Raw genomic sequence first — 27,952 nt, forward strand, 5'->3', positions numbered from 1 at the left:
AACTTGGACTGGTGTCGAGCTCTGAGAGCAATAAAAACTCAAGCAAGTCCTTGACCAGGACTCAATGGAGTCCTGGTCATAACAATGTGCACGCAGAAGTTGTTAATACAGGTTTCTAACACCAAGGAATCAATACACAACCGATAGGCTTTGTAACGTAGACCACTTATAGTATTGGGAAGTTTATTATAACGATATTTAGTGAGTTTATTTTTTCTACTAGTATTCATATCGATAAAATGATGCAAGTTATATTCACAATAATAAGAGAAATACAAAAAAAGAAAGAGAAGAGAATGACAAAAAAATTGGAACATGAAACGTGAGGACGCTGCTGGAAACAGGAAAAATACCAAAGACCTAGCCACACAGTTAAAACAATACAAAAGAAATATTGCAGGAATTCAGAAAACTAGATAGGGGAAATGGAAAAATCGAAAAGGAAAATTATGTAGTATTGTATACAGGCGAAGACAAACAGATATATGGAGGAACGGCTTTTGTGGTGATAGGAGTAATGAGACATAAAGTTATGGAATTAAAACCCATAAGTGAAAGGATATCATACATAAGAATAAACAGCAAACCGAACAAGTTGTCTATAATAACTTGACAAAACAACAGTTCTACGAAAACGCCGAGAAAATCCCGGGAGAAGATATACTAATCATTATAGGAAATTTCAACGCCCAAATAGACAAAGAAAATTTCTTTAAAGAGGTTGTAGGGGAAAATGCAATAAGTAACACAACAAACAATAATGGAGAAAGACTATGTAATTTAGCAGCGGCATTAAACATGGACATAAGTAGCACATGTTCAAATCGACCAATGACTGATTAAAAAGACACTCAAACAATCGATAAATAACGTTAGATCTCACAGTGATCTCAACGTCGATTCGGACCATATGCTGGTGATTCCAAAATGTAAAATAAAAGCAACGAAGAATGAAGGATGAAAAGCACAGAAATGGTGGGAAGTGAAAGAATTAAAAAGAAGATTTGTAAAAGAAGTAAATTCATTTTCTTGTTTACCTTTTTTATATGAACCTTATGACAGTAATAAAAGAAGGCTATCTCATCCAGACTACCTACAGGGAGATCTTCTATTATTAAAAGATATTTTGATTGAGAACTCGTTATTCTCCACACTTGCTACAAAGGATGATTTTTTCCAACATGGTTAGTGTGATTTGTGAGATCTCAGAACACTGCTTCTGTTAATCAAAACATCTATTATCATTCACTGCCCTACATATCATCATTAACACCTAAGTTAATAAAATTTTTAAAGGTTATTAACAATGTAAAAATAGCAACAAAAAACATCAAAACCATTACATCTCTGTATTCTAGGAAGGAATTTGTCTGATCGTTTTATTTCACACAAAAGGATTGCAAAATCAAGAAACCTTTTTGTGCTTTGGCAGAGCATGTAATTGATAAAGACCATATCATGGATTTTGACAACATTAAAATTTTGTGCAATGAAGGTAATAAATTCAAAAGAAGCTTTTTAGAAATTGTATCTATAAGCAAAAATGATCATAGTTTAAATAAAAGATCAGAAATTCGGAATTTAACTAACATTTATAACAACATTACTTCTTTATAATTCATTCATTGGTTGCTTTCTTTTTTGTGTTTCCATATCCTTGTTACATTCTTTTGTGCTTCTGTAAACTAAGAAAATATTTTTCAAGTTACTTAAATCCTTTTTTAAATTATCACGTTGGCGATATGTTTTGGTTGGTTTTCATTGGAATTGATGGGGTTTTTTGTATTACTTTTTCCTATTTTCGATAATTTATTTATAGCGAACTTGTTCAAAATTCAAATCTTTTTGACCATCATTTTAGTCAGGGAATCATTCATTTCGGTCTTAGCAATTTTAAGTTTTCTTCCACTCTTTGAGGTCCACAAATTAGGATTTGGAACTTACAAAGTAAGTTATAGTTGAAAAAATTAGTACGATTTGTTTCTAATAAATTTAATTTTATTTTAGGCTGAGTTAAAGCCACTTTTAACATTACAACAAAAGAAAAATAGACTAAGATGGTCAAAAGATCATAAAGATTGGACTCAATATGGCTAAAACGAAAGGTATCAGAAATACTAAAAACATCTCTAATTTTTAGTGTCTAAAATTGGTCATTAAAAAAGGTAGTGCAAACTGACATATTAGTCTTATAAGCAAATACAGAAGATCAGAAGAATAAGTCATCGTAAGTTTGCAAATTCGTTTTTTAACCTTGTTAGCCTTATAAGTACATATAAGTGAATTTTGTTTGATGCAGAGAGCACATCATGGCGTAAAATTAAATAAGATACAGAGGCAATACATTTACCCCTGGCGAAAGTTACCCCACTATGTAAACGCGGAATTTAAAAAGACGAGGGGAGTTCGATGCGATTGAGAACAGAGTTGGTTTGGGACGTTTGCACAAGTCATCTTCGTGCATTTACAGTCGAAAAGAGAGTTAACAGACTGGGCCAATATGGATCTGGTTGAACTTGAACTTGCACGAAGGGATGAATCTGCACCCCTCAAAATATACCGTTCCGTGAGACGACCCACTTACATTGGGGTGCCGTTGTATATTAAGGGAGGAAAATGCAGTTAGTCATGTTAACACTGTATTTTCAGCGACTGAGTTTCCCACTAACCTACAATCCGACATATTTTGCGAGCTGAAAATAGCAAATTTTTAATATTTTTAATATAGGGTTTAGGAAGTATAATAGTTTTCTTACTATAGAATATTTTTTCAGAAACCTTTTCCTATTATTATATTCATAAAGAACCACATCAAAACCTAAGAAAAACAGAGAGACAATCTTACTTGTACTTGATCTTCTCTGCTATTTGCTTTGTGTTGGCTTGTGTAGTGCAATTTGTAGAAGTCTTCAACTATTTTAAGGGTTTTCTCTCTGTTGGTCTAATAGTAGTCTAATATAAACCTATTTTTTTGCAGGTCCCTTCTTTCTATTTGATTTCTAAACAATTTTCGAGTTTCTTATCTCTTCCTATCGGACTCCACTCTGTAGTTTTCATTATTCAGTATTTTGAGTCCGCTCATCTGAGGTGTCTAGCGATGTTTTACACATAAAAACATAAAATAGAAAACCGCCATGGATATACATAATAATTACCATTCAATGTAAAACAATCTTTTGACATCTTGGGGACTTATTGAGTTCTAGAGCACATCCCAAAACATTTTTTTTTGATCACTTTGTACATTTTTTGGCATTGAACAAAAATTCGACTGCAATTATTTTTATATCCCTAAATATTTTGGCTTCTGACAATTAGAGGATATTTATTTGAATTAACCGTAAACAAAACGTGTGAGTTATATTTTTATTTTAATATTAGTGCTCAGGTCTAATTTTAAGTAAACCTAACTTTGGGAAAAACAAACACTGTTGAAACTAGTGACTCATAAATACTAGAACAGAAACAAAAGATTTGTTTTTAAAATTATTTTCTTAGTTTTGCAACTCACTTCGCTTTCCGTGTTATATGCACGGTGTTATTATATTCGACCAAAATCGGTATATCAAAAAAGTTTTTTAAACGTCCAAGAAAATAAGACTGGGAATTCTCTGTAAAAAACATCAAACCAGACACTGTAAAGTGAACCATTTGCACTTTGCTCCATTTAAATCTCCAAGGGAGGATGCAATTCTTTCTGCCACAAAAATAATTGGATATTTTATTGCCCATTCTCACAAAAACCTTTACAGTTAGCATATCACTAGGTTATATACCAAAGATTTGGACAACTGTAAAGGTGGCGTCCATACACAACATAAGACGACCAGACAACGACCTAGCTAATCCTACAGGCCAATCAGTCTTACATAATTTCTGTTGAGGGTAATAGAAATTTTTTTTATAAAAACCAATATAGACAAAGAACGAATCATGAACTACTAAACGAAATTAAATAGGATATAGTTTGTAAAATGAAACAGCAAAGAGCAAAATGGCTAGGACATATATGGAGATCAGGACCATCTACGACAATATTTTCAATATTGGAATGGGCACCAGCTGGTAAAAGAAGACGTGGAAGACCAAGATCTACATGGCTACAAAAAGTAACAAATGATCTCAACAGGGCGGGCGTACGGCAATGGAGAGAAAAAACCAGAGATAGGAAACAGTGGAGAAAAATAACAGGAAAAATTAAATACAGAAAATGAGGACTGATCTACCTCGTAACATAAATCTAAAGAGCTTAAGCGGCGTAACCCCGTGTGGGGTGTTTAGCCACAATATATATAATATTGCACTGCAAGATACCAGACGCATGGAAAAACAGCATAATGATACCAATATTGAAGAAAGGAGATAAAGGAAACCTCAACAATTATAGGGGTATAAATCTACTGAACACCGCACTTAAGCTTACCACAAAAGTCCTAATCAACTAAACCAATAAACTAACAAATTTATCAGATGAACAACAAGGGTGCAGATCCGGAAGATCCTGCGTAGACGCAGTATTTGTACTAAGACAAATCACAGAAAAGGCCATCGAGTACAATAAACCAGCATATCTATGTTTTATAGACCTGACAAATTGTGCGATAATTTAAACAATTTAGGAGGCTGATATTGAAGATGAAACAGGCTTTAAAGCCTGCATACAAGAAGGAAGAAGAACAAGAAGAGATGAAGGAACATCTTGAGGAACAATAATATTTTATTGACTATTTAAAACATATATTTCGATCTCTATTTTCTTCACCTTCAACATCGAAAAATCCGTCATCTACCGCATATTGCCGAAATAAAATACTACCAGTGTGTTATTCACCTTATTGAGAGGTTTTATTTAAGCGAATTAGGAAACTGAAAGCGTGGGTTTTATTTTCAGATGTTAATTTTGTATAGCAGACAAGTTAATCTTAATTCAATTTCAGCGATTCATTGTCTACGGATACAATAAAATTCTATGAATAGAGTCTACTTTTATTGTGCTGCACATTACGCCGAATATTTACCTTAACATAAATACACAACTATGGATCTATTTTTCCATCAGTTAATATATTTTTAACAGTGCTTCCGACATTTATTTCTTTCTTTTTTATATGTTAATACCAATCACTAATAATTAACATATACTTTTTGACTGTACATGACAAAAACGGTTATTAATCTTAAAGGTTTATTCACACTATGGTTTCGCTTTCAATTTGCTTCGGTAAAATACTCTTATGCGCGGTATTCAGAATAGAGCTTAAATGAGTGTATTTTATTTCTTCGTATATAAGCACCATGCTGGATTTAAAACAAACACTTTCACTTTTACAAAAATTTTAATAATAACTTTGTATATGTATTGAATTATCAAGCAACTGTAGAGCTTCCTCACTGACCTGCAAATAGACACTGCTTTTCTGCAATTATCTCGATCTGTGTCTGATTATTCAGCATCTTTAGATTCTGGTGTAGATATTCATTGCGAAAAAACTTGCATCACAGAATTTTCTCTTGAAATATCTCTTATATCTCTCATTTTATTAGACACTCCCAGAGGAATGTACCATTGATGTAACTTGTTTTAGGATCTATATGTAGTGGATACTATTGTGCCTCAAACTTTTATGAATAGCAAAACTGTTGATAAATGCCTCTAAATAATAATTTTGGTCTTTGTTTTTACACTGACCATTTGGTCAGTGTATAATATTTTTAAAGTACGAAGGGGACTAAAGCAGGGAGATCCGCTGTTCACAATACTCTTCAATTTCTTACTGGAGGTAATAATGAGAGAAAGTGGAATACGAACGAACGGTATAATTTGTGATAATAGAAGCCAGGTTCTGGTCTTTGTACGTCCAAGGATGTATTGTTAATGGCAAGAACTAAAGAACAGCAGGGCTACGAGCACAAAACAGGTCATTTTCCCATGTAAATCTCCATAAAAAATTCTAAGGTCCATTCTGGGCATTTTTGGCTCATTTTGAGGTGGAGGCACAACGGCTCATCGGATCGTGACGTCTGACAAAAGGACACTAAGCTCGTAACGTCTCAACGGCTCAACGCACAACAACGTGCAATGTGCAAAACTCTTTGAATCGAAGGCTAAACAGTATAGACTGATTATTAATGAGCAAAAAACAATGTATATAAAAATAGGGCAAACCATATATCAACACAAACAACTGAAGATTACCACAAACAACGAGAGTAAAGAGTATTACTTCAAAAAGGTGACAGAGTTTGAATATCTAGGAGTAACCTTATCAAGTAAAAGAGAAGAAAACCAAGAAATTGAGAAGCGGATTTCGAGAAGAAGGAAGACCGTCGGAGCTCTACATAAATTACTAAGCGCAAAAAACATCTACAGAGAGGCGAAATTAAGTCTATACCGAACAGTGATCCAACCTACGGTCCTGTACGGAAGCGAAACATAAGTTATGAACAAAAATCAAGAAAATATGCTGAATATCTGGAACAGAGTATTTTAAGAAAGATATTTGGAGAAGTAAAAGACTATGAAGACGTACGAACAAATGCAGAGATCGGCGAGCTGTACGTGAAATCAGAAAGTAGTCAGATCGACAGGACAAAGAGAGAATTAGTTACTTAGTTAGGCCATCTTGCGAGAATGGCAGATGGATGGTGGGCAAAGGTTCGCTGCTGAGAGGGGAAGGAAAGAAGAGAAAAGCACTACCATAAAAAAAGTAGCTAGGAGCCTGTAAGGAAGACCTACAAGAAATCGGAATAACAGATTGGAGAATTGCGGCCATGGACAGAAAAAAATGGAGGAAAACAGTGGAAAATTTCAAGCCATGAGCCTCTAGAGCCTGTTGAGCTGTAAATATATAATATTTTTGAGAATCTAATATATTCTAACGTTTAAAGACTTGATAAACGGAGAAATGAAGATGAAATGAACAAAATGAAAACAATATATAAAAGAACCTTGGTAGAGCCTATTATGACTTATGGGGCAGAAGTTTGACAGATCACGAAAAAAGATAGAAGAAGTAGTAGAAATGGATTTTCTAAGGAGAGCGTGTGGTGTATCCAAAAGAGATCATATCAGAAATGAAGATATTAGAAGAAGGATAAATACTGTATATTCCAGTGTAGACAGAATTGAAACGAGACAACCAGTGTGGTATGGTCACGTGAAGCGAATTAATGAAGATAGATGGCCAAAGAAAGCTTTAAATTACATACCACAACAAAGAAGAAGAAGGGGAAGGCCTTCAGTTGCATGGGAAGAAAATGTACGTCACATAATGAGAGATAAAGCCATCAGAGAAGACGAATAGATGGACAGAAAACGATGGCGGTCGAAATGTGAGAAGCGGCAGAGGCTGTAGGAACCTCACACACACACATATATATATATATATATATATATATATATATATATATATATATATATATATATATATATATATATATATATATATATAGATCATCTTGCAGATTTCCCCAATATTTAAGAGTTTACTATTTAACTTATCTGCAAAGATTAAATTTCCTTTATCTCTCTCTCTCTCTCTCTATATATATATATATATATATATATATATATATATATATATATATACATATAAAAGGAAATGCTTAATTCCCCGAATTAAGAAGAAAATCGTGGTGTTAATATGCATATATAAGTATAGATTTTATAGATGATATTAATCCCATATTTAATTCCCAAGATTAGCCTCGTGTTCCTTTTGTGGAGCAGAATTGTAATTGCAAGTACACTTTATTGAGATCTCATGATTATGATGATTATGTAGTTACGTGATGTTATGTACGTTACGATGATCACTTTTGTATTTTAATTATTAGTGTTAGCCTTTTAAGTTTATGGTTTTTGTTACTATTACTTAATTTTTAGATAATGTGAGTAAAAAATTTTTTTGCAAAAAAGTAGACAACCCAAATACAAAGTCGATCTGGTGGAGGTTTAGCTCTGAAAATAATCATCTCGTAAAATAACAAAGAGTTTCCACATTTTACGAACGCGCTGTGTAATTATCGGATCTATTTCCCAATTAAAAGATTTTATGCGTGCCACTGAGCTTATGGAGACGGTTGGTCAAATAAAATAAGAAAAATACTTTAATTACGTAATCTAAATGAAGTTTTATCCAAAAATAAACACCTAGTATCTCGTACCTCTGTCTGCCAATTCTCTTACACAATGCCAGCAATTGGAAAAACATGGCAACTGGCAACTACGGTCAGATTTACTAATTATGTAAAAGTAGGTTAAAATCTTGGTGATGAACCGTTTGTTTTATTAGGAAATAAACAAGGAAAACGTTAAATTGCATACTTTTTTTACAGGTTGAGACAGGTATTTTTTAAGGTATATATAGGGTGAGTTTTGGATGCGACATTAGTCAATAATTCCAGTATGGTATACTGGTATACCAGTACAGTATATATGGAATATTCAAAAAAGTTGTTTAGAAAAAATGTAGGCTTTGTAGGTTATGCAGAAAAAAATTATCCTTGGATAATAAGCCGAATTTTACAGGGTGATCAATAATTACGTCGTAAAGCAGACATACAATTTTTTAAATAGGGCACCCTATATATTCTCTCATTTTTAGAATTCTCTTATACTCCCTGTTCTTACAATATGTTTCACACCACTATACAAGATATTTAAGGAGGTATGACCATTTTTATTTCGATTTTTTTTTAATTTCTATTCCAAAACCACCAATGACTTTGAGTGGACGAAGAAAACCATGAAACTATCAAGGTTCCATCTGGTGATATAAAATTAGAAGAGGAAGTAGACAATAATCCTTATTTTAAGAACCATTATGGTCAGAACCAAGGGAAGACAAGAGAAGCGTCGGTCGACCACCTACAAGATGGACTGACGATTTAAGAAGACTCGATAAAAACTGGATGAGAGCGGCGCAAGATAGACGGGGTTGGAAACATGAGGAAGAGGCCTATGTTCAGCAGTGGACTCTTGAGGCTGGATGATGATGGTGATGGTCAGTTACGAGTTACGATTTACATGGTAATATATAAATTACAAAATAATGTAGTTAACATTTAACATAAAGAGAAAATCATAGAAACTTGTAATATAACATTTATATTTTGTTAAGTAGTTGACTTTTCTCGAGGAATTTGATAACCTTGTTGATTTGGTCTGTGTTGTTTAGGACCTCTTTGAAGTTAGTACTGATGTCGAGCTGTTGGCGTATTTTGGCATAAAACGGGCATTCGATAAGTATATGCCTGATTCGGAGAGTCGTATTGCAGTGCTAACATTTTGGTTGTGGAGATGATGTCATTAGGTAGCCATGAGTTAGACGGGTAAGTGAGCTTTTAAAATAGTTTTCTTTGCAATATCAAAACTGAGAATTACAAAGATCTTGTCACTGAATTACTTACAGCCTACAGAGAAATAGGATATAACATGTCTCTAAAAATTCACCTCCTGGATGCTCATCTGAATTTCTTTCTAGAAAATTTAGGTGCTTAAATGGAGAACATGGAGAACGGTTATGCCAAGAGGTTGTAGACATGGAAAAGTGTTACCAAGGTAAATGAAGTCCCAATTGCTAACAGATTACTACTTAACAAGATTCTGTGATGCACCAACGGATAAGTATTGTCTTCTACAATATTTTATTCCCCTACAATGCACAATTCCTCGTAGAAAATAATTTTTTTTTGTATTTTCGGCTTTCTGATGATATTGTACATAATGAACATAATGTTTTATTCATATTACAAAAAAGTTGAGTTTTGTTTATCACTAGTTATGTCAGCTCCGGGATAAGTTTTTACTGATTTTATTGCATTTTAAAAACGTTTCTGGGTAGTTAAATAATCTATTTGATTAGGGATTGATATATATTCTAAAGAGTCTGTTGGCGATTTCCAGATGTACAGTTGCCTAAGTGGTAGCTGAAATAAGGGGTTACAAATAACTAATTCTCTACGGAACTGCACCATGCAGTCTCCTCGCTCATTCCTTGTCCCAAGACCATATTTTCCTACAATGTCCTCCTCTGATTTGCTCCCAATCTTTTCAAGTCACCCTTGATAATAGTGATTTCATTATTCTTAGCTAGCTTCATTAAGTCTTAGAGCTGCTCTTAGAATTTTTCGATTAGTCCGTCATTCTTTTCTGCGGTGAGAGTGCATGCCTGTATTTAATTGATGTTGGGAATCTTTACATATAACTAAAGAAGCAGTATTCGATCTGAGCGTGCTATGAAGGATTTAACAAACATTGGGACCTCTTTTGTAACCATTAAGACTTTCCTATTTCTGTGTGTGAGTCACTATTGCCTGATGAGTATTTTTCGTGGTTCAAAGAACCATTGAGCGACCTAAAAAATACTGCTGAGGCTATTTAGAAGATACTGAAGATTAAACAATTACTTTGCCTATTAAAGATGATGAAGAAAAAGAAAAATAAGAAACTCCTTATAACTTGTATGGCTGGCAAACGTATATTTTTTATTTCTTGTAAATCTATATATATATATATATATATATATATATATATATATATATATATATAATATATAATATATAGACCAAAGTTGCAATAAAATTCCTACTTTCGTATTATTAATGGCACTATTCTACAAACGAGGAATCAATTCTCTATGATTTATATACTCTAGTTTCCGTAATAATTGTAGTTAGAAAACTCCTCCTATTCCATCCTCCTAATATGTTTCTGATAATGGACAGGGAAAGTGAGTCATTGGATATCGACGAAGTAATTAATGAAGTTGAAATGAAAAAACATCTACCACTCTCTCTAAATCCTTTTACGGCATTCACACGACACGAAAAATTGATTTTTGTCCAGGTAAAATTGCTATAAATGGATTTGTATATAAACTAATGGAGTATTAGATATACAAGGACTATATAACGACTATAGGACTTTAGTATTAAAAGCCATATGTCAATTTTTGGATTTTGATATTAAAATATATTTAAAAATTCCTTAATATAAGGTAAAATAATAAAAAACCCTATCGGGCTACAACACAGAACGTTTTCGGAATAACTATTCCATCATTAGTGCTATTTGGATGTATATGTTTAGAGCCACTAAATACATGGGTAAAAACCCTCTAAATGTTTATGATTAACTTGAGTATGAGTTACATTTTTGATAATTGAAATTTAGGATGTTTAACTTACAATAGGAATTATTACATGGCAACGTAAGGCCCCGCTGAGGTTGCTAGTCCTTAGACGAAGTGTCTATGAGAACTTGTTAATAGCAATTAGTCGTTATAACATGTATACCTATTTCCTATATAACTTATAATAATTCAACTTTGATTTTACCAGTGGGTAAAACCTTTCTTGTCTTTAGTCCATGTCTTCTTTAAACCATCAATAAATAGCTTCCCTGAACAGCATTTCCGATTAAGTATTGAACAACGTCGGTGATAAAATGCTGCCCTGACATACTCCCCGTTTTATCGTGAATTCTTGTGAGGTTTCGTTGTCTACTCGTACAGTTGCCCTTTGCTGTAAGTATAAATTTTTAACTAAATCTATGTCATCAATACTAGATTGTTTTAGTATCTGAAATAGTTTTTGATGTTGCACCTTGTCAAATGCTTTTTCAAAGTCTATAAAGCATGCGTAGACTTCACAATTTACGTCTCGAGCCCTTTGTATCAATACTTGTATGGAAAATAGGGCCTCTCGCGTTTCCAGTCCGCTTCTAAACCCAAACTGAACACTGCTAATGTTTTCCTTAAGTTTTCTATATGCGAGAGTGAATAACAGAAAAAAGGATTTTGAGTGCATGGCTCATTAAGCTTATAATTCTGTAATCAGAGCATTTGGTGGCATCTGCCTTTTTGGGGAGAGGGATGAAGGTGGAAACTAGCCAATCAGTAGGAAATTCTGCAGTTTGATAGATTTTGTTCAGTAGACTTGTTAGGAGTTTGAGTTGGTTGTTTTCAAATATTTTCAATATTTCAGCTTGTATGTTATCAGGTCCAGGTGCTTTGTTGGTTTTTAGTCTTTTTATTACATGTGTTACTTCACTGAGCGTTATTTCTGGTCCTGAACATCCAGAAACACTGACTTCTGTCTCTTGCTCTTCTTTGAATAATTCTTCCATGTATTGCATCCATCTCTCAAGTATTCTCTCATTTTCATAGAGCAGATTGTTATGCTCGTCTAGTATTAAGTTATGACTTCGTGATCCGTTTCTTCCCGTTAAGTTTTTGATCTGTTTTGATCAACGTCACTACTTTTGTTTATTGTTGCTACTTAATAAATTGAAAAACACTTTTAAATTGAATAAAAAAAAATGATGTTGATGTCACCAAGATAATAACCGAGGAGAACTTTTCATAACTCCCCTTTGAAAATTAACAAGACAGGTTAATTGAATCCAAAAACACTGTTAGTGCTACAGAATACTGAACTTAAGAATATTGTCTGCAACTATACTAACTGACATAGAAATCCGAACACCCAGTTTAAATGATTTTATTTTAATAAAATTTTGTATAAGTACTAAATGAAGCATAATAAGTAAATGATTGAAATTTCAAAATGATTGCATTGCTCTAAAGCCCTTTTACCTTTAATAATGTGTGGATGCACCCCGATGTGTTACGCATTCTCCAAAGCGCCTAGGCATGCTTCTAATCAGGTGGTCAATCAAAGACGTTGCAAATTGAGCAATCTCGTACCCATCATATCCCACATATGCTCAATTGAGGATAAGTCGGGAGATCTTGGTGGCCATGCTAACAATGTGACATCATTATGTTGAAAGAAGTCAATTGTGACTCTTGCAATATGTGGTCGGGCAATATCTTGTTGGAAAGTTGGATTTGCCAGGGTGTCAAGATAGGGTAAAAGGAGGGGTTCTAGAACTTCTTAGATATAACGCTGCGCGTTCATGTTACCTCTAATGAAGATTAAAGGTAACCTGGAACCATAAGCTATAGCACCCCAAATCATAACTCCAACAGTGTGATGAACATGTCTTTCAACAAAAAACTGTGGATTCCTCCTTTCACCACGTCGCCTTCTAACCCTCGCTCGACCATCGTGCATGCCTAAACAAAATCGAGACTCGTCACCAAAGACAATACTGTTCCATTCCTGATTCCAGAGTGACCGTTCTCTGCACCACTGAAGGCTATTACGGCGGTGTCCTGGAGTTAAAGGGAGGACCCAGTGTGGTCGCTATGAAAACAGGCCAAAACTTCTCATTCGTCGGTAAACACTTCGCATGCCAATAGGTCTTCCGTGTTCTGCAAACCATTCATTTGCAATGGAGCTGGTAGTGGAGAAACGATCTCTTAAGGCCAATAAACTTAGGTGGCGATCTTCACGGTCTGTTGTTCTACGGCGGCGTCCAGTGCCATTTGCTCTTTGCGTACGGCCTTCTTAAAGCCATGCCTGACAATACCTAACCTAACACTTCTTTGAACTCTAACTGCAACTTCCCGAAAAGAAAATTTAGCTTCCCGAAGTCCCATTATACAGCCCCTATCAAACTCACTAAGTTGACGAAATCGTACAGGTCTCCGTACTCTAGGCATCGTAACCAATCGTAAAGAATGTCAAAAACCACAATCCGCCAAATTTGGATCTTTACTGTGGCTGAAATATTCATTTTAAGATTGTTAGTGAATTTAAAAACAAAAAGTATAAAAACTGGAATCTCCAACTGATAACTTTATCACTTGTTTTTTTCAGTAAGATAAATAAATTACACCAAATTTTATTGAAATAGAATCATTTAAACTGGGTGTTCGGATTTCTATGTCACTTAGTATATTTTAGACGTAATTTATAACGTTATAAATTCTTGGAACAGGTGTTCGAAACGGATATCAAGCTTCTTGTAGGTCTAGATCTTCTGGACTAAAATTTCGATATAGGAAATACACGAAAGATGTAGAGTGGAGAAAGGTCTACGAAGCCGAACAATCCCTTTTAAATTTACAACCTGTGTTCCCAAAATTTATATTTTGAGAACGATTTCGGCATTGGAAATCGAAACATTAAAAATAAAATATTTTTGATTAGAATTGTGGTTTATTCCCAAGAAATATAGTAGTTAACATCGTTTGATAATACTTGTTAAGTCACATTTGTGATAATTAAACCTACTGTTTCAATTTAATCAGTTCGTGTGTTATACAAATGCGAAATTAGTTCCCATCTTTACTCCCTGGACCGTTCGTTCATGGCCACCTTTACAAAACATTGCTACCAGTGTTTTTCGAATATAATTACCACGACCAAGATAGAGAATAAGGGAGAACAACTCGAAAAATCAGAAGTCATCTCAAGCTGGTATTGCCAAGTCTATTTTCGTCAACCTATTTAACATTATTTGCGCGTTTTCTCTGAGACAGTATTTTTAACCATACAATCACACTCCTTAGTATCTACACACAAAGGTTACGCTAAACAAAAGTGTATTCCAGTCGTCGATTATCTCCTAAAGCGATTTTTTAAAAACGGATTTTTAGTCTTCTTATCTCTTAAGTTATTCACTTAACTTAAGAAATTAACATTTGTGTTAAGATATAGGGACTACGACACATATCCATAAAAATATTTATCTTTTCAAGTATATAATATATTTTTTTAAACGTATAAAGAAGTATCGTATAATACAGGGTGCAACAATAGTCTTTAGAATATATATATATATATATATATATATATATATATATATATATATATATATATATATATATATATATACCTAGAGCTAAGATTAATAATATTACAGGAACTAATATTAAACTCAACAGTCTTCCGGGTTGAACCGCTTCGATTATCTTTGCGCCGAGCTCTCGACATCCTCTTTGATGTCTTCTTGAGGGCTTCCGAGGTCTCAGTCTCCCGAGTCCCCAGACACTACTACAGTGATCACTAATCAATGCATTACTAGTAATCCATTGATTATTGCATGCATAATTCTCATTCCAACGTCTTGTATACTCTATACAGAAAAGCTGACCTTCATTTTTTGCCAGCATAACTTTTTGATGTTGGTCCAGTTTTAAAAGAACATATTTTAATCATTTTTCATGTTAATTGGGCCCGCACTATGAATAAAATGATTCATTTCTGAGATATTTCTAATTTCATAATAGAATAAATTTAATTTTCTGGTGTTAAAGATATCCAATGGTATTAAATCACACAATAGGGGGCCAATTCTGATTACAGAAATGAGAAAGTACACGACCAGGAAATATCTCAAGCAGTAATTGAATTGTTTCATGGGGTGTATGGCATGTGACACCGTCTTGTTGAAACCACATATAGTCCACATCAATATCATCCAAATTAGGCAGAAACAGCTCTGTGATCCTGTTATGATCACGCTATCAAAAACCAGTAACAGTCACTGTTATTCACCAGCCTTATTTTCAAAGAAGTATGGTGCAATGATGCCTCCAGCCAACATCTACACCAAACAGTAAGACAGTGTGAATGCCTTTTATGCATTTTTTTGTCAAAAGTCACATGTGGGTTCTCGGAACCCCAAATGAATTAATTTTGCCGAATAACAAAGCCATCAAGGTGAAAATGTGCTTCATCGCTTGACATGATTTTCCTCGAAAAATCAGCATCCACTTGTTGATGTTCAATAACCCATTCAATGAACTCTTTTCGCTGTGCATGATCATTAGGTTTCATTTCTTGAGTCAATTGACCTTGATAAGCATAAAGATGCAGATCTTTAGTGAAGAGACGCTGTAGAGACCTTTTGAAATTTGAAATCCTTGTCCACGACTTCGAACTGATATTCCTCGACTTTCACCAGCACTCTTACGTACTGCTTCGATATAAAGCGGCTTTTTTTGGACGGCTAGTATGTGTAGCATCAGTTTCCCTGAATTTTTCAATGACTCTCTTCACAGTTGAAAAAGTTAAATCGATATTCTAATATTTTGTGGCCGACAAACTTTAATTATTTTTAAAATATTGTTGAACAATGAAAACGCGTTGTTCTCCCGTGTAAAGCTCCATTTTTACTAAATCTGAACTGTCAGCTGTCAAACTGTTTGTTTTGTTGCCAACACTTTAGTGCACAAATGGCGGCAAATTCAAATCTTGAGTGAATTTTGAGACACATAATTTATAAGTTTCATATGGAATAATTTAAGAACATGAAAACAACAATAAGTTGGGTAATACTGCAAAGAGATAACTCTGAAATTAAGAATAAGAAGGAAATGTTAATTAATATACATTCAGGAAAGGCAATAAATAGATAGGACTTGAAGTTTTCTTTATTAGGTTTCTTGGTTATCGAACAATCTTACTTTTGGCAAAGTACGTGAATTTCAGTAATATATACTGTAATATATAAATATAAATATATATATATATATATATATATATATATATATATATATATATATATATATAATTTTGATTTAATTGGTTTGCTTGGTTTACTAATTGAGAAATTAACCAAACAAAACTAAAATACTCGATAAATTTTTAAAGTCATAAATCTGGAATTCGGATTTTTACACGACGTAAAATTTTTTTCTCGGAAAGGCATAAACCGTGCAGGAATACCTGTAATAAATATCGACCTTCTACTGTAAATACGAGGTCCGTCAAAAAATGTAGAACAGTGGCAATCGCGTAAACATGCATGGAAACAGTTCATCAATAATTTATACTAATATGGATATATACGTGAAGCAAATGAATGTTGGCAGTGGACAAAATTTATCCTTATGGACACGGCAAGTGGGGAAAACTTTGGCAAGAGGTCAGGGATGGATTTAGGATCAAGCTTACTAAAATGAATGATGGAAGTTCAAAGTTTTTTTAATCTTTTGTAATATATTTAAGCTTGTTCTATTTATGTTTGCTACAACACGTTATCGGTTTCTTGGTCATCTCATACTATTTTTATTGGTTTTTGTTGTTATATGAGGATGTGTTTACTCATCTGACTTTACTCTCAAACAAGGAGTGAGATAAGTTGATCTTCCAGAAACCAATTTCTATAATTCATTGTATACAGCAGTGCGTATTATGCACTAGAGAGCATAGCAGCCTGTCTTTTCTCGCTAGAAGTCTGTCTTCTACTGTTTGTTTGTCTTTAATGAGAACTCATTGTGGCAGAACTCATCAATGAGGCAGAACCCAAGATAGATAAAAAAAGTTGTGATGTCTAATTATTTATATTTATATCTTCTAACCATTTCTTTTTATAAATTGCAACCATCTTCTTCAGTCAACATTTTCTTGGCATGTCTATATGAATACATTCGATAGACTTGTTCCAATAAGCGCAATCTCTGGGCTTCATTAGATAGCTCCTCCACCAGCTCTCTATTAGAGATTGGAAGGTGAAAGTATACCACTAAGTAGAATAAATTTCCAAAATTTCTTATTCAGAATAAAAAAAATACGATATTTAAAAGGGAAATAAGTATTTAGAGTCATTAAAACCAAAAAGGTTCAGCCAGGTTATGGATAGAACACATTTTGGAAGGAGACACTAAAAAGTCACTTGGAGTATGATAACCAAAAATAGTAAAATGGAAGAGGAAATGTTGAAGTATTGAAAATTCCATGATTATGGATTGCACTATATTTCTAATACTATAAATTAAGTAACAATTGCCATGAATGATGGCAATAATGAAAAGTGATTTTTACAATTACATTATTGGTAAAAGAGGTGTCGCATAGGAAGGGTAAATCACAAAATTATTACAGAAGATCCTTGAACATTAGCAGCAGAAGATCTTTACAGAATACAGAGTTCTGGTATAGTAGGTGTACCACAAAAAAGGAAAGTGGGTAACGGGAAGATGACTAGATCCATTTTTCATCCCTAGATTCCTCTCAATATATTTCTCTCCCACTTCTGAGGGAAGCCAATATAAATAGAAAAGGAATTAGGTAAAAAGAAATAAAATAAGACTTACTCACAATCTATTTAATTATACCACCAAAGACCGGTTTCGCATACTACAATTTGCTATGCATCTTCAGGTCTTACGGTACCTGGTAAATTAAATGATGCCGATACAGGAATTATTAATTTATGATTTGAAAAACATAGTTCAAACTATCCTGGATTGCTGGTGATGGGTGATCATCGGTTTTATTGTGACTGTGACAATTAGAAGGGAAGCTCTTGAGGGGAGAGAGAGGAAGTTATTTTATTTGTTAGTATCTCTCCCTGAAAGAATATACAAAATGGCTATTAGGCCTATAAAAAATTATGCATCAGATACATGGACATTAAATAAAGTACTGAGGAAAATATTTGGAGGAAAATTGGAGTACGGCGTTTGGACCAGAAGGACGTGAAGATCTTAGAGAGTTATAGAAGCCCAGACTTCTAGGAGTAATAAAAACCCAAGGATGAAGATGGTTAGGGCATATACAAAGGACGGAAGGGGGTAGACTACCCAATATGCTACTCTCAATTACAATAGGAGGACGTCAGAATAAGATGGAAAATTGATGTAGAAGATGATCTAGATCGACTCAATATCACAAATTGGAGGATAAAAGCAATGGACAAGAAAGGATGGGTGAGAATTGTCAATCAAGCTACGGGCCTACTAGTCGCAAAACGTTAATTATTATTATTAAAAGTTCCATTTAACGATGCACAAGATATTTTGCTTTGTTCATCTTTTAGTTTTCTGGTTGGTGTTGTCTGTTACTGTGAATCTGTTTTTTTAAATTAGATAGAAGAGAGTCTGGTTTGAGAGCTTTCTTCCTTTATCACAGCTTAGCACTAGCATCATGTCTCTTCAATTTCATAGAACTCTTCTCGTGGGATCCCACAACAAAACAAGTTTAAAAAAGATTCAAATGCAATAACAAAAGATATCGATCTTAAAAGCTACAATATAAAGTCCAGTTTGTTAATAAATTTGTAACTTTAGATTGTTGTATTACTTCCAAGAATTTAAAATGTAAATTTTGAATATGATTTTGCTTCTGGAAATCGAAATACGTAAATAAAACGCTGTTTTACTTTGTTTCAGTTTTTCTTTCCGTTTAGAGAAAATTATAAACGCAAATATATATTTTTATAACCATTGTTTTCTCTGTTGAATCCACTCCATATTTTATCACCAATGGCAGTAATGAATATCATAGAAGTAATTGCCGGTCATGAAAAAATCAATTTCAAAACATTTCGATATCAGCGTATATACAGCGTATAAACATAGGGAGGTTTGGTTGAAGGGGTAATAATGTTTGCCTGCAATATTTATGTCGAAAAAATAACTTCAATTTATTATTTATGACTAATTATTTATTTATCAACCAACTACTATAACGATGTTCTTGTTTACGTAGAAATCGTAAATAAGATTCGCAACACTGAAGATTTAAATATAAACATTATAAAAAGCATATAGACATATATAAATGGTTAACATTTAGATCTCTATATATAAAGTTCCTTTGATTTACTGATCTTATTAATTAATATACAGGGTGGTCCACGTTGACGCGACGGTCTATTATGACTAAACTGTAAACAAATATATATAGAAAAGTTTTACTTAAATACTTTATATATGTATTAAATACTTTCACGTCACACCATCTTTTCAACAATAATATAACACAACATATTTTGTAACTTTATAAGGAATTTTTACCCAGATATTTAGTGGTTTGCCTGATGTACACCTGGTAATAATTTACTGATGATGGACTTTTTAGTCCGAAAATGTTCTGTGATGTAGCCCCAAACTGACTTTTATTTATATACCTTTTATAAAGGATTTGTAAACAAAACTTTTGTGATTCGTGTTATACAGCCAACTATAGGAACATTATTGTACTTGTGGAAATATATATATATAGGGTGGCGCAAAAAGTGTGGCAAATAAAATTCATGTTTTCTCTCACGGGACGTCTTTTATTTGGTTTTTTAAATGCCAAGAAATGTCCTAGTCGACATACTTATGACACTAATAAATCCTACCCTTGAGATAAGCGAAAATGAGCCTCCAGCTCCTTAAATCTGGACCACCTTTGCTAAGATATGACAACAGTAATAGAAGTTGATACAAGAAGTTGGGAGTTGGACTTGGGACTAACAATCCTACTCCATAAAAAAATATTGATGCGAAAATTCAAGTAGAGGTTTTCGGACTAAAATATAGACGGTGACTTGGTGCGGAAAAGACAATGATTTATACACAAGAAATTTATTTATGCAAACAAATCAATGTTTTTGGTACACACTTTTATTAACAATTTCTTTATTTAGAACAATTAAAACCAAAATAGAAAATCAAAAGTAGTACTGTTTTGTTTTGTTCAATCTATTACTTGATTAATTGCTAACATTTCCCGCGATTTATGGAAAAAACATTGAAAATTAATTAGGGTGAAAGCAGCATTATAAACTAATTTAAATAATTTATTGAATGTGGTGATATAGTACATTCGAGATTCATACATTCATACATAGGAAGAGATTCGAGGAAAGTCTCGAAAGCAAGCTGGAAGGCTGCACGGATGTTATAGTTGAAGATATTAACAACTATTGGAGGCAGTGCAGAACCATATTTGAAGAAGTGGCAACTGAAGTTATCGGAAAGCAAAATCGTAAAAAATTAAGGTCAGACTGGTACGATGAGGAATGCGCACAAGCAACGCAAAGAAAAAATCAGGCATATAGAAGACTCCAAGGGCGAAGAACGAGACAAACAGAGGAAGAGTATAGGCAGCTGAGACGAGAAGAAAAACGAACACTTAAAAAAAAAAGAAGAAAGAGCATATAGAGAGCCAACTAAAAGAACTAGAGAACTATAAGGCACAAGCAGAAACGCGAAAGTTCTACAAGAAGATTAACCAGAACAGAAAAGCATTCAAACCTAGATTATAAATTGTTAGAAATAGAACAGGGGAGATCGTTGGTGATCAGGACCAGATACTAGAAAGATGGGCAGAAAACTTCGAGGAAAGGCTAAATATAAGAGGTGAGATAGGGCTCCACGAATCAGAAATCCAACCCGAGGACATTGACGACGAAAGAGAGAAAGATAACATCCCAACAGAGGTAGAAGTCATTCAAGCTACACAAAAATTTAAAAGAAAACCATATAAATGGTAAGCGGTAAAATAAACCATAATACTCGTAATATAAACCATCTTTGTCATATAGTCAAATATCTGTATAGTCTATTAGACCATAAAAATGAGCAAATAAGCCTTTTTCGTGACATTCTTTGATACAGGTATCTAACAACTGCTTTTGATATATTTGGTGCTAACAATATGTAACAAACAAGATATGCAAAAGATTAAAGCATTATTTCCCGCTAGACCCATTTGGAGACATCAAACAAAATTTCACTGTAGCGCCTTCTATTAAGAAATATTAAGACTACACTACGACAGAGTGTTACCTACTTTATATTGTTCTTAATTTATAGCTCTGATGTTTATCAGTTTGACCAACGCAACAACAGGTGAAATTTTGTAAACAAGGTCATGCCTCTGTCTGAAAGAGCAATATAATACATGCTTTTACTACAAGACAAGTAAAATTAAAATTTCATTTGTTAGCATTGGTTATTCTACCCAAACGTGTAGTTGTGAGTGTAACTTATGGTGTTTCCAACTAATTTTGTCGAGTTTGCTGAAATTGTAGATTACATAAGTTAGGTAAAGCTAAATGTCCTCGTTTGGATACACTGGGAGGAGCCGTCTATGTAAAATACATTAGTTTGTTTTTGCAATACCTATTTTTATTTCAGTTTGTTATGGAACAAGAACATTTAGCACCAATATCTCCGAAAAGTTTTTATGGAAGGAAGTATCCTCATTTTAAATACTGCTTTACTAGATGCTGCAACAGCGACTATTGAACATGAAGTAGACATTGTTATTATACCGCCTCATACTGACCCACAGACTGATGAAGAGAACTTGGACGAAAATGATTTAGAAGGTGTCAAAAATATATTTCCTACAGATGTAGTCGGTGAAATCGAGTTGCAGCATATACACAGCAGTGATGAAAAATAAAGTGAGGACGAAGACAGCTTGCCACTCTTTGAAAAGTTAAACACCTTGAAAATAAAACGGACCAAAAAAAATAAAGATAAGTCAAAAGTGGACTAAAAATTTTGTTGACGCTAGTATGTCAGCGACTTTCGGTTGGGCTGACCTTTGGGAAATTCTAAAAAATGAACTGGAAAAGTGTACACTATAGATTTTTGACTATTGGATGCATCAAACAAATTTGTATTCATCACAAAAAAATAGAACTTCTTTGTTTCAAAATCTGATCTCAAAACTTTTTGTGGCAATTTTACTCCTAACAGGCTATCATAAACTACCAAGCGAACTTAACTATTGGAGGCTTAATGAAGAATCTATGCCAAAGAACCGATTCCAGGAAATCAAAAGGATCAAATGAAATATATTCACAGTAGATAACGATAATCTGGATACCCACGACAAAATGGCTAAATTACGGCTACTAATGTCTCTTTTGAATCAAAGATTTCAACAGTGTGGCGTTTTACATGAAAACCTGTCAATCGACGAAGTCATGTTAAAGTTTTATGGTCGGTAAACAATATATAAACTCAAAACCAGTACGCTTTGGTTATAAGAACTGAATGCTATACAGTTCCACAGAATATTGTTATGCCTGTGACACTTTTACGATTTACCCTCAGAATCTCGGGTAGTTCTTGATCTTCTCAAAATTATTGCAGTGCCCTCTGATCATGTAATTTGTTCGACAATTATTTTAGTAACCATGGTTTACTAAAAATGCTAATACATCAAGGTTGTCGTGATACTGATACGATAAAAAATGACCGAACTTAAAAATTTCCGATCACAAAAGTAGAAATATTCAAAAAAAAAGACAGAGGCTCTTTTGAATATAATTATGATAGTGATTCAGCCATTCTTTTTATCAGGTAGCAAGACAATATCAAACAGAATATTTAAAAATTGGAGGAAATACCACAGATCTGAGGCTTGAAAACGCAGTCATAAAAGGCTGCAACCAGTATAAATATCTAGGAAGGATCAAATCAGCAGATGGCAGAGTTAAGATAGATGTACAAAACCGAATAACCCAAGGGAAAAAATGCATCCGAATACTGAATTCATTACTGTGGTCTAATAAAATAAAGATGCATACCAAACTTCGCGTATACAGAGCAATTGTAGAACCAATTACCACATATGGTGCCGAATGTTGGACGATGACAAAGAATGAACGAGATAAAGTAGACGTTGTGGAAATGGATTATCTTAGAAGGTCATGTCGAGTATCGAGAATGGAAAGAATCAGGATTGAGGAAATACGAAACCGTACAGGAATTAGAGATACTCTTTCAGATAGAATACAAAGGAAGGCAATTAAAATGGTATGGTCACGTGATGAGAATGGAGGAGGAGCGGTGGCCAAAGAAAGCCTTAATGTATGTTCCGCCAGAAAGAAGGAAAAGGGGAAGACCACCAAATTCCTGGAGAAGAGAAATTACAAAAACAATGCAATCTAGAGGCTTAAAAGAGGGAGATTGGAGAGATAGGAAAAGATGGAGGCTGAAATGCGGGAAGCAGCAATCGCCGTAGGACCCCCGTTATATGATGATGGATGATGAGCAAGACAATATCACTTTCAAAATTGTTACTAACTATGACAAACTGCAACCTATTAGTAAGGTAAAGTGCTGGTCATCGATAGCCAAAGAGAAAGTAGACGTGCAGCAGCTACACATTTTCAGTATGTAAACTAAATGCATAAGTGGAGTTGATTTACACGACCAGGCAGTACGCAACTGCAGGATTTCTTTTAGAGGTAAAAATGGTGGTGGGTGCTGTTTACAAACATGATTAACATTACTGTTGTCAATGCTTGGAGACTGCTTCAATTAACAAATGATAATCCAATCTCATTGTTAGAGTTTGAATGAATTATAGTGCACTCTTATTTAGCTTGCAATGAAAAATCGACAAAATCGAAAAACCGACCTGCTGCGCAATTACCACCAACTTTATGACGTCATGAGGGTGGTCATTTCCCAAAAAAACTAGATGAACAGCGACGGTGTACCCATTTATTTGGAGTAAAGTGAAATGGAGTTCCCATTAACAACATTAGATATGAGGATAACACAGTCATTTTAGCCGAAAATATTGAAGAATATCTTCAGAGACTGGTGACCAGAATAGCGCAGTATAAAACAATAATACGGTCTAAAAATGAATATCAAGAAAACAAAATTTATAAAAATATCGAAAACTTAAACCAATAATGACAATGTTCTAATCAACGAGTGGACAAATATGCATATCTTGGAACAATGATTAACTCCACAAATTTTTACTTCCAGGAAATCAAAATCAGAATAAAATACGAGCTACGTGTTCTCAACTTTGTTTTATGGAATGAAAGCTTGGATCTTGAATGCGACATTAATATAAAAACTAGAATTAATCGAGTTGTGGGTGTAGAGAAGAATTCTGAAAATATCGTGGACAGAACACGTCACAAACAAAGAGCTTCTGAGAAGGATGAATAAAGAAAAGTTGCTCTAACTGATTATACGGAAAGATCCAAGGAAAGCGAAACATAGGGAGACGTAGAATATCGTGGCTGCGCAACCTGGAAGAATGGTACGCATGTACCTCAAAGGAACTATCAGAAAAGCCGTTTCTAAAGTCCAAATAGGTAAGATGATTGCCGACTTCTCTCACAGGGATGCCACTTATAGAAGAAGAAGACTGTAATGAGTTAATAGATCTCAGCAACATGAAAAAGGTATATCAGGCCTTCTTCTTCTTTAAGTTCCATCTTCTATCGAAAGTTGGAAATCATCATGACTAAGTGGACCCTGACGCTCTAAAAAGTTCAGGTCAAACATATCCATTATCCACAAGATAATCCAGAAGTGTATTTGTTTATATTTTAAACCTTTAATTGACCGCAATTGCAAGAGTTTGAATCACCCTATACAACTATCAATAAGCAATCAAAGTATAAAAGCGAATTACGACCGCGAACTCCCAGTCACGCAATTTGAAATATTAAAATACAAAATCCCAAATACTGCTAATGTGAATTTTCAATTATCATATTTATGCTTATTTTGTTTAAAAGATTATTGTTGACATACATAAGAGTTTTGTTGCCTAGGAATAAGTACATTAATTATAATCATGGATGACGCTTCACGCAATGTTTTATTACATTAATATAATTGTGGCAGTAGAGAGAAACAATTTAATAAAGGTACACTCACTATGTTTAAATGTATTGATTTGTTTACATACGGATCAATTGTTTTACTGAACTAGATTTTGTAAAAATGCTATAGAAATTGGTTTAAAATGCGAAAGAATATTCATTTCCTGATATTTATTTATGAATATTTTGACCTTGTTTACTTGAATTTACTCCTACTGACCTTGAGAAACATATTTTTTTGCAGCATGTTTTTCTTGTGAAACCTATTGTTCTTAGTATCTAAATCTGTTTCATATGCTGTCGAGAATGCTTCACATATAGCAAAAATATTCAATTCTTTTCTGTTAGTTTTCATCTTCATTGTTGTTTGTCTTGTATGGTGGTTAAAATATTTCATTTTGTCTGCCTTTACCAATGTGTTATGTTTTGATTTGATTTCGTTTTTGATAAGAGGGTACTAAATATAATATGTTATCATCAAACTCTAAATCTGCTTATCTAAATAGTGATTCTGCAAGTTTTCTTTTTAATCTGTACTCAATACTTGCTATGTTATCAATGTATAATGTGTTAAATAGCTTTTCCGCAGCCTATTTTTATTGTATTTTTACTGTTAAAACTCGAATTTTCTGGTTTGTATGTTGATATTGTAGGTTTTCACACTACAATATCAAATGCTATCTCTCTTTCTCTCCAATACCACTACATCCCCAATCGAGTTTTGGTCTCCTCCATACTATTCCTCCAACCTTGACGGTTCTACACCGATCTTCTCCAGGTTCTCACGTTTAGCAAATTTCGCGCTCCTGCTCATCCTCCCACGCTCTCATATAAGCCATACAATCATCAAAAATGGTAAAGCGACAGGTCTTGATGAAATTTCAAGTGAAATATACAAGCTTATTATTAATAGCAAACTTTTTAGAGGCTATAACTTCGTTTTTCGATACTAATCATACCAGCGGACACCTATCTCATGGTCGTTCCAATTTATTGTTCATAGCTCTACCTAAGAAGAAAACAGCTCAATCTGGACTGATTATAGAACCATCAGTTTGTTAAGCCATTTATTGAAAATTTTTCTAGAGGTAATACATGGTCTTCTCTACAATAAATGGAGAAATACTTAATTGAATAACGGCATTAGAGTATGCCTTTAAGATGGTCAATTGAGACCACAGAGGAGTAACAATAGATGGCGAAAAGCTTAACCAATACATTGTCCTTATCACAGATAATTTAGGAGAAGCCACAGATATGTTAAATCAATTGGACTTTGCATGTTCAAAGGTAGGCCTCAGAATGAACTTGACCAAAACTAAGTTTATGACCAATATGGTTTCCAATAACCATTTAACTATTTAAGACAAAGTGGTAGAATTGGTGGAGAAATATACCTATTTGGGTCATGAAATAATAATCATCAAGGACAACCATAAATCCAAAGACGAATTTCTTTAGCGTGGGCAACCTTTGGAAAACTGCGAGACACACTTACGGCCAACATACCAATCAGTCTCAAAGGAAAAGTATTTGACCATGGCGTATTACCGGTCATGACCTATGGGGCAGAAACTATGACTTTAACCAAGATTACGGCTTCGAACTCGAGAGTGGCAGAGAGACGAATGGAACGGACTATGCTGGGAGTGACGTTGCGGGACCGAATAAGAAACGAAGATCTGCGAAGAAGGACGAGTATTGCTGATGTTGTGGAACGCATGGAGGAACTGAAATGGAACTGGTCAGGCCATGTAGCGAGAATTCACGACTCATGATGGACGAACAAAATTACAAATTGGACGCCAAGAGCAGACAAACCAAGTAGAGGAAGACCACCTACACGTTGGGCTGATGACATCAGGCGTATCACAACAAAATTGGCAACAAAGAACACAAAATCGTGCTCTTTGTGCAAAAAAAATGGAGGAGTTTAAGGGAGGCCTATGTCCAGTAGTGGACGTAATAAATACAGTTTAACACGAGAAATCATACGATTTCCTACCTGGCGAAACCGAATTCAAATTTTTACCACTGTGCTTTCTACAACTTGCAAAGCAAACAGCTTGATGAATTTCTCGGTAAGGGAATCTAAAATATGCATTCCACCTGCTGTTCATCATGGTCAAAATTCGTAATGAATTCAGTTTCTGCTACTCCAAAAAGAGTAAAGAAATAAAACGTAATGACGGTATTAGCTTTTTGTTTCTATTTCGACCTCTTTAGAGCTTTCATCAGAGCGGTATATGCCACTGCTCCTAATCGAAACAAAATCTATCACGTCGTAGGCCAATAATTATCGAAATAACTATTTACAGACGTAACAACGCCATCTAATAACAACAAGAGAAATCATATGAGTTCCTACCTGGCGAAACCGAATTCAAATTTTTACCACTGTGCTTTCTACAACTTGCAAAGCAAACAGCTTGATGAATTGTTTGCTTTGCAAGTTGTAGAAAGCACAGTGGTAAAAATTTGAATTCGGTTTCGCCAGGTTGTTATTAGATAGCATTGTTACGTCTGTAAATAGTTATTTCAATAATTATTGGTCTACGACGGGATAGATTTTGTTTCGATTCAAAGCAGTGGCATATACCGCTTTGATGAGACCTAAAGAGGTCGAAATACGTATAAGCGGCTTGCCGCTGCCCTGTATCGAAGCAAAAATCCAAAAATCTAATACCGTCATCATGAAATACAGTTTAGTTTCCGTAACGGGTT

The 27,952-nt window shown here is 34.1% G+C and overlaps 1 protein-coding gene across 2 annotated transcripts in view; it reads right to left on the reverse strand.

Moving 5' to 3' along the window:
* LOC140452562 (RNA-binding protein 24-like) overlaps positions 1 to 27,952 on the reverse strand; it is a 117,014-nt gene that overhangs the window by 11,393 nt on the left and 77,669 nt on the right. The gene's annotated exons all lie outside the window — the stretch shown is intronic.

This window comes from Diabrotica undecimpunctata, chromosome 10 (genome assembly GCF_040954645.1).
Source record: "Diabrotica undecimpunctata isolate CICGRU chromosome 10, icDiaUnde3, whole genome shotgun sequence".
Classification (NCBI taxonomy): domain Eukaryota; kingdom Metazoa; phylum Arthropoda; class Insecta; order Coleoptera; family Chrysomelidae; genus Diabrotica; species Diabrotica undecimpunctata.